Source organism: Ornithodoros turicata, chromosome 7, assembly GCF_037126465.1.
Source record: "Ornithodoros turicata isolate Travis chromosome 7, ASM3712646v1, whole genome shotgun sequence".
In the NCBI taxonomy this organism is placed as follows: Eukaryota; Metazoa; Arthropoda; class Arachnida; order Ixodida; family Argasidae; genus Ornithodoros; species Ornithodoros turicata.
The window spans coordinates 21,014,558-21,029,792 of record NC_088207.1 but is presented as its reverse complement, the minus strand read 5'-3'; the positions used below and the strand labels follow the sequence as shown (position 1 = coordinate 21,029,792).

Here is a 15,235-nt window from a genome sequence, read left to right as displayed (position 1 = left end):
GCACCTAGCTAAAACATAAAATTGGGTTCTCAGCGGCATCCGCAGTATATGATATTGTGCTGTCTTGTGGAAGTTGAAAGGAGAGAGCATACATCTTTTCTCAACATGTTACTCATATGCAAACTGTCGCAGAAATGGTGTATGCCTCTGGTCCTCAGCAAATCAGGTGAAGAGCGATATAATTCTGGGTGCTGGTTGGCCCCGAGCAGGTGTCATGCGATGAAGTTATGTATCATTAGTGTGTGTCAATTTCACGAGAAAGCGTTCCTGTTTCGAAACGTTCGCATGGAGTAGCAAATGAGCTGTCATTTTTGTTACAGTACTCTCAGAACCAGTGACGGTGAGGCCGGGAAACCTCCACTTAGCACGGAGGCATCTCGCAACCTAATAAACGGTTACAAAATCGCGATTCACAACTAATATCTACACGTGTATGTTGGTAACGCATTGCAGCTGTTGTGGCCATCATCCTTAATTTCTGTTGGCAGTCGAACATGACGTCTACTTGTTTCATAACGAGACATGATAGCGAATCACTCATTTCTTAGCTGACCTTGCGCAGCCTATCTGATGAGCCATTATTGAGGAATGGGCTACACAGTGATATTTAATATGTTTTCTAAGAATTTTACTCGCATCAGGTTATGTGTATGCGCCTTGGTCACGTAGCCGTGCAGATAAAACGAGGCAGAGGTGAACAGGTGGCAGAACACCTCTTCAGGATACTTCGAGAAGACAGTGACCTTCGTGAGAGAAAACTACCTCGCAATGAAGCTCACCATTATGATATGCTTCGCGTGCATTGTAATGGCGGCAGGTCTCAACGTGAAAAGGACTCTAAAGAAAATGGTGTAAGTGGTCAACTTCAGTTGCTTAGATGGGGGAAATATCTCCAAGTACCTTTCTAAGAAAATCGGCGAGGTACTTCATTGACGACATCTACTTAGGTGTCGCACATGCACAAGCACCGGCAATTTATTCGAGGGTATGCCTCTACCGCAGAAACGCTGTAAGCTATACTAGACGGAAGGTAGTGCGACAGTTGAAGGATTAATGAATCTGCGAGGGAGGGAAGGAGATGAAGATGACGATGTCCATCCGGTCTCCTAATATGTATTGTTGCGCGAACATGAAATTTGCTTTTTCCCGCATGATATGTGCATTCTAGTTGTGAGTCTTGTCCCTGCGATACCTATTGCACTGCATACCAGCTCGCGAGGCTCAGTGGTTACTGTGCTGGCCATGTCACGTCGAGACTGGGATGTAACCAGGTTCGAATCCTGGTTCCGGTTGTGCTGTCCCGGGGTTTTTCCTTGATTTTCCTCAGACGATCAAACGCTTTCAGACATATGTCAGCACAGTTCCTTTAGAAATCGGCCCAGGGGCCCTTTTCCGAGCTACCGATTGCGCGTGACCGACACTGTCGGTAGGCGATGATCGCTCGCTCTCGATCGACATTGCGGGAACGACACATGCGACTTTTGATATTGCGACTATGTCCGCCATAATTCCGACGGCGCGGCGTGTTTGAATCGCGAGGTGCACCGCACGAGCTATCGAGTTGTTTGCAACCGATGGCACGTGATGCGTGATGTCACGTAACGACGGCACCGAGCATTTGGTATTTCCTTGCGTTCTAAACGTGTCGCTTGTGAACGACACTATCGGCGGAGTGTCGGTGCACGAGCGGTTTCTCGGACCCAGTCGTTTGGCCTGTCGATTAGCCGAGAGCATTCAAGAGAGGTGGCTGCAAGTTTGCTTCGCGTGGCTGCTGTCGAGGCCAACGCGGTCGGAACCTATGTACACGTCGACCTGCCTCCATCACTCTCTGAGGCAGAAGCGGCCTCGGGCAGTGCCATATAAATGACCGTTGATGCGGACCCCGAGGCCGGCAGTGCCCGTATCCGGAGTCTCCTGCATCCCGGTCGTCGCCACTTGCCCTATCACAGAGGCGAGCCGCTCCTCCAGCTCAGAGAGCGATTCTTTCAGAGGGAGGACCTCCTCCCGTCCCCCGCGTGTGGTGTGAGATGCGAGCTGCCTTGGCTTTGGTGGCGCTTTTCCAGTCGGTCCACGTCTAACAGTTCCCATTGAACACAACTTCAATCAAGCAGTGGAATATTGCAACAACAACAACATATATATTCTGATGATGAAGGGGGGAGGTTTTCCACTCTGGGAGTGGAACGCTACCCCATAGCTAGGGGGTCTAATATGAGTGGTGAGAATGATGAGTGATGACGATGAGAGATGACGGTAATGATCGGAGCGGCGATATGGCGATGACGAACGTGATCGTGATGGTGGTAATGTCCGAGAGCGCTGCTAGAAAAAAAAAAGAAAAAGGAGCACAGCTTGCTTCTTTTTATTTTTTTTTTTTTTTTTTTTGCGTCGTCTTTCATTGCCTATGTTTGCTTTGATCACAAATGGACAAAGTGATATTTGCGAACGCGCCCGTGTAATCGCTTTGTCGTCGTCGTCTGGGATGCGCGTGACAGTGACGTTGAACACGTCGACGGGCTGAACGATGGTAAATAACCCAAGCGCGCGATCGTTAGACGAAACCCGAAATACCAAAAGTGGCATGTATCGTTCCCGCCGCCTCGATCGCTTCGCCTACCGACACCGTCGGTGGTCCGGAACTACATGTGGTAGCTGCTCAACGGATTGGGAAGTTGTCAGTGGTTCCTTTGCCTATGCCTTTCGCACCTCCGACTGCTTTTCACTGCATATATTCACTGTCAGCGGTGGCAAAAATTGCTAGAGCGGGAAGCCTCTATAGAACGTAGAAAAAAAAAAAAGCATTACACACGTTGCTTGCTTATGAGGGTCGGCACCAGGCGGCAGTTGTCTTCTGGTGGTTCGTGTTGAAAGTTGCTCTCTTTCACGTTCCCTTCTGCTGAGCTCTCCCCGCAGAACAAGCGTGCGCATCGGTCAAACGACTGGATCGCTCACGCGCGGCTCGTCGGGAAGCACAGGAATACCAAGTTCTCGGCGCTGTCGTTCGATGACATCACACACCACGCTTGCAAACGACTCGATTGCGCGAGCGAAGCACCTCGGAATAGGGCCCCAGGTACCCTTCCACAACCACCACCTATTACATTTCATTGATGGACCCAAGGACAGAGACACATTTACTTTCGTCTTCTTGTAAACCTGCGCGAGTCTTGTACAACGATTTAAACGGCAATATGCTAATATAAAAGTAAAGAGTACGTAACTGCAAACTCCTAATTATATCCATACTTTCCTTTCTTGTTTCTTAATAAACATATCCCCCCCATACTTTTGCTCCGAAGCGTACACTCTTAAAAGAGATGGTGGCGGTGCTAGTGAAAGAGCTTGCCATTGTCGGCCTCACAAAGGTGGGCAACGTCACGACTAACGCTCTGGGGGGAATGTGCGTCTTTGGCCGACTTCTAAGGGACCAGAACTTCACCGCATAGCGAGCTTGTGTAGATCCACCATCCCGAATGACATCATTCTGCCTCCCGATTTGTTCAAAACGGGAGACGTACGACTTTTGTGACATTTTTGTGACACTTATCAGTTGTGTTCATTGTCACAAAAATTGAAGGGACGGTTACGCAGTTGTAATGCGATTTTCAGCGTCAGCTGTGTGTGAATAAATGCTTATAATACAATGGTTGAAATGGTTCATTATCACACGATGTCTACCGGCCAATCCGGTCGTGCCTTCGTAATGTCACCCCTCTCATGATACGCTGTCTCGCCAATCCGGTCTCTCCGCGGTTTCGGGTCTTTCAACCTATGTTTTGCGCATAGATGAACCTATTCTTTTCTCAAATGTTTTATCTTACGAGTATGAGTTAAACCGATTTTTATTGCTGATCGGATTACACTTTGTGGGGATCACGTGACGCGCGTTTTCAGCTGGTGCTGTAAAACGTCACCCGCGTCCAGACTTCGAACGATCGCTTCAGCGCAAATTGAGTGTAACCCCCCACCCCGGAAACCGCCTGCGGGCTTCCGCTGGGAGGCAAGAAAGAGTGCTTGCCGCCCTGCAGCGGCTGGCTACCGCCTGCGGTTTCCGCGGTTCTCAAGATATTGACGCTGACGACCATGCCAACGTGCTGCAGACTTCGTGGGGTCAGGAAAAAAACAAGAGCATGACGCAATCTCCGTTCCACCTGATTGGACGAAGATGCGCGACATGCCGCTAAAAATTGTGCGTTGCGAGGTTGAGGAAAAGTAGCACGCGGAGGCGGCTCCTTCCGCACCGCGACAACAATTTTCCGCTCCGCATACGCGTTACCGCGCGTTTTCGTGACGCGCGTTTTCTGCGGACGCTAACCACGCGATTTCGGCTGGATCTGCCCGTAACACCTGACGGTGTAAAAGGCGCATGCGCCGCGCTTTCCGCAAATCAGGAGTGATAACGGTATCATTCTGTGCAATGGTTGGCCTTCACCGCGCCAGTGTTGCCAGGTCACTTAGACGGAAATTCAGGAGGTCGGCACCAGAAAATTCAGTAGAATTCAGTTGCTATACTAAAAGTGGCTATACTGCAAAAGAAAAGGGCTAAACTCTCATCCGCGACTCGACTAGTGGGCCATATGATAACTAAACACGAACTATACAGGGTGTCCCACCGAAAAAGGGCCAGGGGCTAAAGAAAAAACGGAGTGCTCTACGCAAATGGAACCAACTGCACGTGCTTGGCAGTTGTGTAGTCTATCCAAAAATATTTTTTCATCGCCCCTTGTCAATTAATTAGCGGTAATTAATTTTCTAACTTTTTAGTTATTGGTTTTAGCTCTCAGATGTCAATCAGGAAGTTGTAGTACATGTCGAAAAAGACGCAACTGAAGTGGTTCGAGCTTGCTATGGCTTGTGGTTTCGTTTTCTCCCGGGTTTAAAAATTGGTTTCAGAAGCCGCGCGCACCACAGAGCGCTCCCCATAATTCGGCGCCCGCGCGCGACGATTGCAGTGCACTCTGATAGGTGTGCCGTGAAACAGGTTAAATATCTTCGTCTTGTGTGACGTGGCCCAAGGATGGTCTCCAAGCGCTACTCTTAAGGTCAATGTACGTCGGAGGGCGCTGGAATCGTCGCGCGCAGGTGCCGGATTGTGGGCAGCTATCTGAGGTCCGCCCGCCATCAGAAACTCGGGAAAAAACGAAACCACAAGCCATAGCGACCTCGAACCACAACAGTTGTGTCTTTTTCGACATGTACTACAACTTCCTCATTGACAGCTGAGAGCTAAAACCTATAATTAAAAAGTTAGAGAATTAATTATCGCTAATTAATTGACTAGGGGCGATGAAAAATATTTTTGGATAGACCGCACAACTGCCAAGCACGTGCAGTTGGTTCCATTTGTGTAGATCACTCCGTTTTCTCTTTAGCCCCTGGCCCTTTTTCGTTGGGACACCCTGTATATCACGGTATATACGCGAAAGAATACAGAGCTTACGCTATTGCCTGCGCGAAGCTCTCTCTATGTTTTGCACGTTCCCAGAAGCACGACCAACGCTATCCCTTACGTACGCAAAGGGGATAGCGTACGGTGCAATAAAACTCTGTAATAAGATATACGTGTTATTTGATGTGCACAGTACAGGCGTGCTTGCACACCATTATTCGATCAATTGGGAGTAGATTTACATATAAGGTGCGTCCGCCCGCCTTTGTATGGCTATATGCTGCACGTGCTGCAGAGTTCTTGTCTTCTAGCAGTCGGTTGGTGTGCAGCAGTCCAAGTGATAGTTGCTGTCGACAGAAGCGGTCGGCGTGTCGGTCGAGAGGCGAAGGGCGGTCGTAATGTGGTCGTGATGCGTCGAGTAATGGCGACCCTGTGATGGGCCTTATTCCGAGCGCGCCAGCGCCAGCGACGGTGTCGATAGAGGAGTATCGGTAGAAGGCGATTACGAGCACCGGGAGCGACACCTACCAGTTCTTGTATTCCCATGTCGCTTTTAACGATAGTGCGCTTGGTTTGTTGACTGTCGTTAGAGGTTAAGACGTCTAGGAACGAGACGCCGCGCCCTCAGCCAATAGTGCAGCAGGAGGGCAATCACGTGGAATGCCCTTTGTTTTGGAATAAGACGACGACGACGACGACGACGACGCCTTGACGATGGAGAAAAAGTCTCGCGTTTCTCGTTCAACGCATGAAGATCATGAAACGGTGTTGCAGTTCATAATCGAGCAGCACAATTTATTCACGGGCATCTTGCTGGCGGCCTACACGCAATTAGACAAAGGAAGTGGACAGAATTAGTCGCGATATTAAATTCCCGGCGAAGGAGCTGCCAGGTCAGTTGACAAGTGGAGAAATGTGAGCTTTAGGGAGACCTTTGTGTATTGTGCTGATAATCTGGACATGGATGATAGTGAGGTATAGCCTTCGCGGTGAAGCAGTTTGACGAAAGACGTCTAATTTGATACAAACGCCTTGTCGTCCGATCTAAACACCGCCGCAAGCCGTGGCGGTATTCATAAGACCACGCAAGTAACTTGCAGCAGTCTTGACAGCTCTCGCTCCGCTTAACGACAGTATAGATCACCATAACGACAGGGTCGAGGCTGTCGTTCCCGTGAGCGAGAGTGTTGTTTATGGGCGACGCGTTCGGAGCGCAGGGAATACCAAATTCTCATCGCTAGCGTTACGTTGCGTCATATACTAAGTACGCTAGCTCCCGAATGACACGTTCGCGCTACCGACATAGATCGAAATAGGTCCCCTGACCCTGAGCTACCAGGCACAGCTTGCCTTGGCAGTGCTCGTCGATGGTGTCGTCAGAAGTTTGGGATGGCGAAAGGCCGAATTGCGCAGAACTTGATGTTCGGGTCACCGTTCGGGTCACCAAATGTAGAGGAGGTGGTGTCCCTCTAAGCCCTGAGCGGCGATAATAGTATGCCACGGAGAGGCGACGACAGCGGCCTGTCTCCAGGGCCGCACCGGTGGAACTGAATCCGGTGCTCCAGGCGCGCGGTCATTGTCGTCGTTGTCCACAGCCCGCTACACGTGTATGAAAATTTCACGTGCCTATCTCGCGGAAGCTAACGTTAGAAATCCGGACGCGGGTGACATTTTACAGCGTCAGCTGCAAACGCGCGTGACATGACCCACGCAGAGTATAATCCAACCAGCAATAAAAAGCGGTTTAACTCGTTCTCGTAAGATAAAACATTTGAGAAAAGAATAGGTTCATCCATCACACCCGCGATCGAAAACATAACTTGAAAGACCAGGAAGACCAGAGAGACCGGATTGGTGGCGACTGGCGAAACAGCGTATGATGCGAGCAGTCATATCACGACATATCACGACATCTTATGATGATGAACCACTTCAGCACTGAATTATAATAACATGTAAACATTTAATTGTTAAGGGGACGGTGTCGTACAGCCGGGGACACTCCGAAAGTTAGCAAAAACTATCTTCACGAGTACTGTATACATACAATCGTCCAACTTTCATTCAGAGTATCAAAGTCGTTTTCGAGGACTTTGTCGAAACATGCCGTAATAGCAGACGACGAAACCTGAGCGAGCTTCACTCTCATAGCAGTTACAACCTGCAGGAGGACCTTGGGTTGAGTCATTCCCATTGCTCTCGAAATGGGTACGCTCACACGTATATCTCCGTGAGCGGGGAATGTAGTTCATGCATTGTGGGGCAACGGGGAGTGTAATAGGAGCGCGCGTAATATATATTTGGTCGGAGCTGTAACGCGACCGCGGGCGCTGATGACTGGTGACTTCATATTTGTGATTGTGGGTGGGGTTGCCCTGCGACTTTTAACTTGTCTCTGAAGGTTAGCATAGATCTTCTAAACCAGCAAGTGGGTCACTTCTTACAATGTGCGTTTTTCACCAGAGAACTGAAAGAAAACGTACGAGAGTTGCCGCGGTACCCATTCACTCCTGAAAGTCGTCTGCTCACGCCGGTGCACTAATGCGCGCGAAAGCAGACGATTTCTGTATCCTATCGCGGACTTTCCCGCAGGGTGACTTCGCCGTTCTAATTGTTGTCAACACAGATCGTGGCATACTCCGCAATCTTTATCAATTTAATTCGGTTATTTAATAACCGTGATGTGCCTTGTCGCGTAAATTCGCAGCATTCAATTTTCAGCAAAGGGCAAACGAATGGTACACTTTATCAGAGGGGCAGGCGTACGAGACCGTCCCTTTCAAGAACCATTAAACCATTAAGCAACCACCACTAAACAAGAACCGTTAAACATCACACAGCTGACGCTGAAAATGAGGTTACAATGGCGTAACCGTTCCTTCAATTGTTTGTGCCACTTATGCTGTCACGTTAAATGTCACGCGAAGGCCTACACCAGACTGTCTAAAAAATGAGGCGATAACGGTATAATTTTGCGTTTGCCTCGTGTGTGTGATGCGATGTGATAGAAAAAGAAAAAAAAGGGGTATTTAAGTCACGAAAAAGTCGGACTGGCTACCCTAGAACACTTAGCACCAGTTAGTTGAAATAAATAAAGAAAAAAGGAGAAAACCCAGTAGTTGGGGGGCGGAAGAGAAACGTTCCGAATTAGTGGGAACACTTGTGACAAACGAGGGACCAGAAAATGTCACAAAATGTCAATGAAATGCGTTTCTTAAAGGAAACGTAGGAGCGCTTTCAATGCAGCCGCCTGGTGACTGAATGGCTGAAGACTCAGGAGCTTTGCAATGTGAAATGGCCGTGCGTCCTGGCGATCAAGACTTGGTTCTAGTGTCCTGCGACTGTCGGCATACTTGGAGCACCTGTGAGGAGTATGTGCTCTGTGTCCTCGACAACGTCGCACTCGCTGCCGTTTGGAGATGGTCACTGGGCCAGTTTGTAGAGCAACCGATCGCTGTACGGGATATTCAGCCGGAGCCTGTGCAAGAAACACACTGCTTGTCGAGGGAACGACGGAGGTACCTGGAGCCGTAGCTCGGGGTGGACACCGTACAACAGCGAATATCGAGCAGATTCTATCCGCCAAGAAGAGTTGCACATTTGTTGTCTCAGTTCACGTATCATCCTCTTGTGGTGAAATAAATGGCATTTGTTGTACATATATACGTACGTTTGTACGTATATGGCATAGATATCTCAGTACATTGAGTCTGCTCTCCGCTCTCGTTTTGAGAGAATGCACCTCTGCCGCCCACGACAAACTCTGATCCAGAGTAACCCCTAGAAATCTATGATGCGGCACTTCGGCATATCTGGAAGCTGCCAATACGCAGTTGAAATTTCTTTAGATGCCGGCGCGAGAAGGGAAGCATCACAGCGTGTTATGTGATAAAGTCGTATTTTAAGTGTACAGTGTAGACACAATCAAGACCTCCTGTAGCATGTTGCTTTGCTTTAATATGACGTGCACTTTTCTCTCTGTTTGCTTTCTTGGTGAAACAGCGGCCAGGACGATTGCGCAGACGCAAAAGGATGCAGCAAAACTTCAGGCGAATTTGTGAGTCACATACTTTTATATGTAAACTTTTTCTGTCAAACCTGGTATAAGTATGTATGCGGGTAGAAATTCAGCGAACCGGTACGGAAGCATGGAGGGAATTGCCTCAGGACGTGAGCCGCGGATATTTCAAACAGAGACTATCTCTGTTCGAAATATCGGCGGCTCTCGGTCCAGAGCTAGGCAATTCGCTCCACGATATAAGTATGAATAGGTATATGGTGAAGTTGAGGCTAGGATTTCCTTGTATTATATATATATATAGAAGACGGACGCTTTCAAATGATTTCAACTGAAATTTGATCGCCCCAACTAAATCTACGTTTGCAGAACGCATTCTAGCGTACTCGACACAGATAAATGTTTCAAATCGACTAAACTGAGACTTCATTTTTTCCTTCTTTTCCCTGTTTATTTCTGTCTTTCCTTTTCTCTTTTGTTTGTGTTATTTTTTTCTGTTTCATTTTTAATTTACTGTGTGTAGGTGTACTGGGGCAGCCCAGCTCGACCTTAAAGTGGCCTACCGTCCACGTTTTTCAATGCGATAGCATTTATGAGGGAACCCACTGCATTTTCTTGAGGCAGGGTATGTCGCCGCGTAAGACAAGCACTCGTTGGATGCTGCTCGGAGTCAGGTGTGTTGTGATAACGCCGAGATGTTCCCAGGAGAAAACAAACGCGGCCACGAAACGCGCAAAAGCTCCCTTGCATTGACGAGGGAGCGAAACCATTAAATGCGGAAGTGCCAGCAGCACTACGCAGAGAGAAAAAGAAGAGACAAGACGAAGCTGAAGGAGTGGCCTATTCACAACAGCAGCATTGCAGAGCGCAGACAGAGGACAGTACAGAGCTCAGCCACAGCAGAATTGCATGTAAGCAAATAAACATCTTTGCTTTTCGTTAACTTGTACGCTGCTGTGTCCTCTGGGGCAGCGGCTGTGGTCAGACAGGTCGGAGTGTGATTTTGAGGTGGGTTTTCCCATACGTTTTCGAGCGCGGATATAAAACCGCCATGAGGGAGGGCGCGCTTTCAGATGTCACACCGTGGACGTCCCGACGCCACGCGTACTGTAGTCGACATGGCGCAAACAGTAGTCAACGGAGGAACTTCTCCAGTTGAAGCGTAAGTGTTTGTGTCTACGGAGGAGACTTCAGACCAACTAAAAGCGCGTTCGTCCAAAATGCGACAAGCTAAGCAGGCGAAGCAAGGCGAATGCAAGAGGCAGATTGCAGCAAGTTATGTAGCCCACCAGCACATCTGAACCCCAACTCCAGGAGATTATGCTTACCAGCAAATAAGTTAACGGTTTTCCCCTTCCCATTCTTCCACTGCCCTCTCCCGGGAGAAAACGTGCCACCAGCCCAGGCCGGCAGATAGCTCGTCTGCTCAGCGTTACCTTCTTCTTTTACCCTTCTTTTGAGGGCGAGTGTGTCTATTGAAAACGACAAACAAACAAAAAAGGAAAAAGAAAGAAAGAAGAAAAAACCCTAATAGTTTCGAGATTTCCGAAAACATGGTGTACCGGGTCAAAGAGGACGACAAACATGAAGACTCTTAAAATGCAGAATCCCAATGCACATATTAAAGACAGCGACTGACACGATACTGACCAACTGCAACGTCCTCGCCCACTAGGAGACCTGGACCAACCACCGGAAGGCATGTAACGCGTTTCCCTTATGAAGAGAGAAGACAGCCGGTGCTGCCACCTACTCGAGAAATGACGAAACTATCTTAGCAACCAAGACAGTCACGCTCAATGTAGACAATGATGTAGGAAATGCCCTAGCCGTTGCAGACGAAGTTGGTGACGTATGCGTCGTAAAGACTGGGGAATGGTGTTTGAGGGAGGTGCAGTCAGCCTGCTCGTGGGTGGCGGCAGAAAGTTGGCGTCATAACATGTTCAACTGGATCCTTTCATGGACCATTCATACCCCGGACGTCTGTGGAGTGGAACGGCTTGACCGGATCCATTACAAACATCGCAGACAGCAAGGAGTTTAAGAAATGCCAATGTGGCTTTCTTCATTTGATTGTAGTCACCTCATCCCTTTCGCTTCCCCCTTTTTTGTTTAGTGTTGCTCTTTGCCATAATTTTATGCTGTTCCAATTGTTACCTGCACTGTATCCTATGCTGTATTTGTGTTTTTGTATCTGTGGCCATTTTTCTCATCCCGTTCCTATCGTTACCTGTACTGCAGCACTGACTGGATTTGTGTTTTTCTTCGATAACCCACCCCCCTCTGCATTGTCGAAGGCCTTGAGGGTATGTAAATAAATAAATAACTAAATGCCGAACTGCATCCCTCTAGTCTTCACAGGCCTCTACTGTTCATCGTCGGAGAATGCCAGCTCTTAAATGCTATCGCATTTCAGGGAAAATCTGCACAGCAATTTCTGCCGTAATTTTTATTTTCTTTAGTATAATCATCATCCTCCTCATCATCACCATCATCATCATCTAGCGTACACTTCAACACCACCTAGGTAAAGAAAGCCTGCTTATTGGTCGACGTAATGTTAGCAGAACAAAAGTACGCAGTGGACCGGTCGTTCGAAGAACAAAACCAGACAACGACCATCTTCTTTGTCAGGCTACGAAACAACTAAGAGTCAGCCAATCAGGACCGTGTTTTCAACGACGGTAGCCAATCACGAACGTGCTTTGAGCGGTCGTAGCCATGGAGTCGAACCACCGTCGTCTGCGAGTAGTAATTGAACGTCTCCGCGTACTAAATGGAACAATTTCAAAAAATAAAGCGCAAAACTATCCCGTATCTTTCTCGAAGCTGATTTTCTGGAAAGCGTGTTGCACTTTTTTTTTACAGATTCAGGTCTACAGGTTCTAAGTTAGCTGCAATCATTTGCGAGTTCTTGAATTCGCAGAACGGCGAATCGCAATAGCAGACTAATTCTGACGTTATATCTCCACGCAGCGAAGGAGGGAGAGAGAGGGCACAATTGTTACAAGTCTTTAAATACTCTACTAAAAAACTGCTTTCTGCATTTTGTGCCAGCCATGTGTGAGATAATTCGATTTTAAGGAAATGTAGGGGTAGGGGAGCGTTATTATTTGAGGAAGCGAGGCAGATCAGGTTGTTTGCAGATAATTGTGTAAGTTCGTGTTCAGTATTTTACTCTGATAAGATACATGCATTTCTCGAAAACACGAGCTAAAAACGTGTGTTTGACTGGAACCACGTGGCGCTGAAGTGTTGCGTAAGGTGGTGGATCATTAAACATTTGTTGAAAGTGCAGTGCGTCCGCCCTGTGTCGTCCTTAGTGTTTTTAGCACTGGTTTTAGCGATTTCATGATGTGTGACCGACAGGCCCAAATTGGTACTTTATTCTACGATAAGCTTTATTTTTCTTTTCACTGTCACTATAGTTTCATGGCTGCACAAGATGAGTAGCATGTATCGAGAACTATCCCTCCGGGGTTTCGTAGACTAGAAGTAACTAGGTGATACACCGAATAAAATGCATCAATGAAACAGCGTTCGACAGCATCTCTTTTGACGCTCACATGCTAGCTTTACAAACTAGCGCAGCAAAGGAGAGCTCTCTCTATTGCGGCAAGGTGAGTCCCTTTCGCCGAGACGTCGCGTATTGAAGTCCGGACTGATTGATTGATTGTTTGATTTAAATATACAAAATATGAAGGTGTGAGTCCCGACAAAGTCGGGATATGCTACTCCAGAACAGGGAAAACGCTGAATTGCGTTCTTGGGACGGCTGCTTTTCTTGCTGTGCATCACAGACAGCGCTATAATATCCTCCGCAAAAGTCAGATTCCAGTAACGTTAAAACATATTAAAAATCGAAAGACCCCGGATAGGTTGTTGAGATGTTTCTGAGCCGTTATTTTACCCGGGAGCTGGGGTTTTTTCGATTGCTTCTGTAGAGGAGCAATGGGGTGACATTTAACGTCACTCGAAATCTTGCCTCATCTTTCATGCTGTCCACCAGGACTCACCATGCAAAATATTTTCGCTACGCAGTGCTTTACAGCTGTGCAATCGAACTTAAAAAAAAAAAAAAAAAAAACAGTCGGAGAAAGCAGCCGCAGACGGCCGACACGATTCTCGCGTGACGTAGTGGAGGCCCCGCGCCGGGTTTCTTTGTTTTTTCTTCGAAGCTCAAGCACGGCCACCTTGCGCACGGCTTATACATGTTTGAGCTGTGCCGCTGTGCGTCACTGGTCACGTGAGGGGAGTAGCATACGTCACGGCGTCCTCTCGTTCTGCGATGCGCTCTTTTCACGAGGAGAAGAATTTTTCAAAGGTGTGCGTAACACAGCCCTCGCACTCGCTTGTAGGTCACCTACGCTCATCGTTCTTTCGCACGAACTCATTTTATTCGTTGGAGAACACTTCGCACCGAAAAACAACGAAAAAATTTGGGGGTCACCTCAGTGCGCCTTTAAGATGTGCGCCTGCAAGAGAGCAGCAGCAATATCGGTGCGGCTCAGTTCCGGTTCAGCCAAAAATAACGTGAGAGGTGTAGCTTGTTGGTATTTCATAGAGACTGCGAAACTTTCAAACTATAGACATAGACGGAGAGAAACGGCACCTCGGTCTTGTCGTTTAATTCTGTCCCTCCTTGTATACTTTTAGCGCTTCACGGTCTCCCTATGAAAATACTGTTTATTGTCGGGTTTCGGTTCGCTTCGACACTCCGTTGAGGAGACACAAAAAATCCGGTTCACTTTCGTAGCATTCTATTGCACCACCGCCGTAACATAACGCCGGTTAGACACATGCACGACAGAATACGGGACCCGTCGTCCGACGCGTCGCAACGCAAAGCGGGACGGATTGTGACGAAACAGGTCGTCGCAGCGCGACGAAGCTGCTTGGATATCTTCGCTCCCGTCGGCGGGTTGTCGCGGTCGTTGTGCGGAGGTGGTCTACATACTTTTCTTCACATATCCATTCCCCCATCCGCAGGATCAGTTCAGACGGTACTGCACAGATATTTTCCGCCTCAATTTTATGGGACACGTAGGTAGTTCCACCGCCTTGACGAACCACGTTATCGCGGGCAGTGTTGCAGTTAGAGCAGGTTTTTGCAGGAGACGCTTCGAGCATCGCACAACGAAATAAATAACTGGTATTCCGTTTGCTTGCAGTGTCAACCTGGAGGCGGAGGATGCAGTAGTGGTTGCATCTGCTCAGTTAGTGGCGGTTGTGGGAAATGCGTGGTGAGTTCGGTTAAGTAGCTGGCAGGAAACACGGGCCAGAGAAGACCGTCGGTGACCTGACTTCCCGCCAACCGCCTTTTCTACTCTTCGCCGTCGAAAAAACAAATAAAGTAACGTGAAGCAGCCTAGAACGTGTCATTTCATTTATATTATGCCAATCTATACAACTAAAACTCAGCGCGAATTTCTAGACAGTCAATGTGTACGACCGCACGCTTCGCGGACAATGCGCATTAATTGTCGGTCTTCACGGCGGCGCTTTGAAGACTGCCTAAACCGGTGACTAATGAATGAACACTGAGATAGAGCTCAAACGACGAAGATGTCCGCTCCAATATCTCACATGCATGTACGCCAGAGTTGACCCTAAATACATTATTGGTGTATTTATGCATGAACACAAAATACTTTGTTTAACAATGTAGGTAAGCGAAGCTTTGTAAGTCAAGTATTTCAATACAAATATGAAAATATCAATTTTACTCGACGGCGCACTGCCAAACGAAATGCGTACGAACTGCGTAAACTGCCAAAACGAACTGCGTACGAAATGCGACAGCACAGCAGCAGACGGACTATGGTCAC

General features: G+C 48.0%; 1 long non-coding RNA gene across 1 annotated transcript; it reads left to right on the top strand.

Annotated features, from left to right (window-relative positions):
• Window positions 1-658: 658 nt before the first annotated feature.
• Window positions 659-14,775, top strand: LOC135399663 (uncharacterized). Its single transcript, XR_010424377.1, has 3 exons — window positions 659-851; window positions 9,392-9,446; window positions 14,579-14,775. It is a non-coding gene; the product is annotated as an uncharacterized LOC135399663 (long non-coding RNA).
• The last annotated feature ends 460 nt before the right edge of the window (window positions 14,776-15,235 follow it).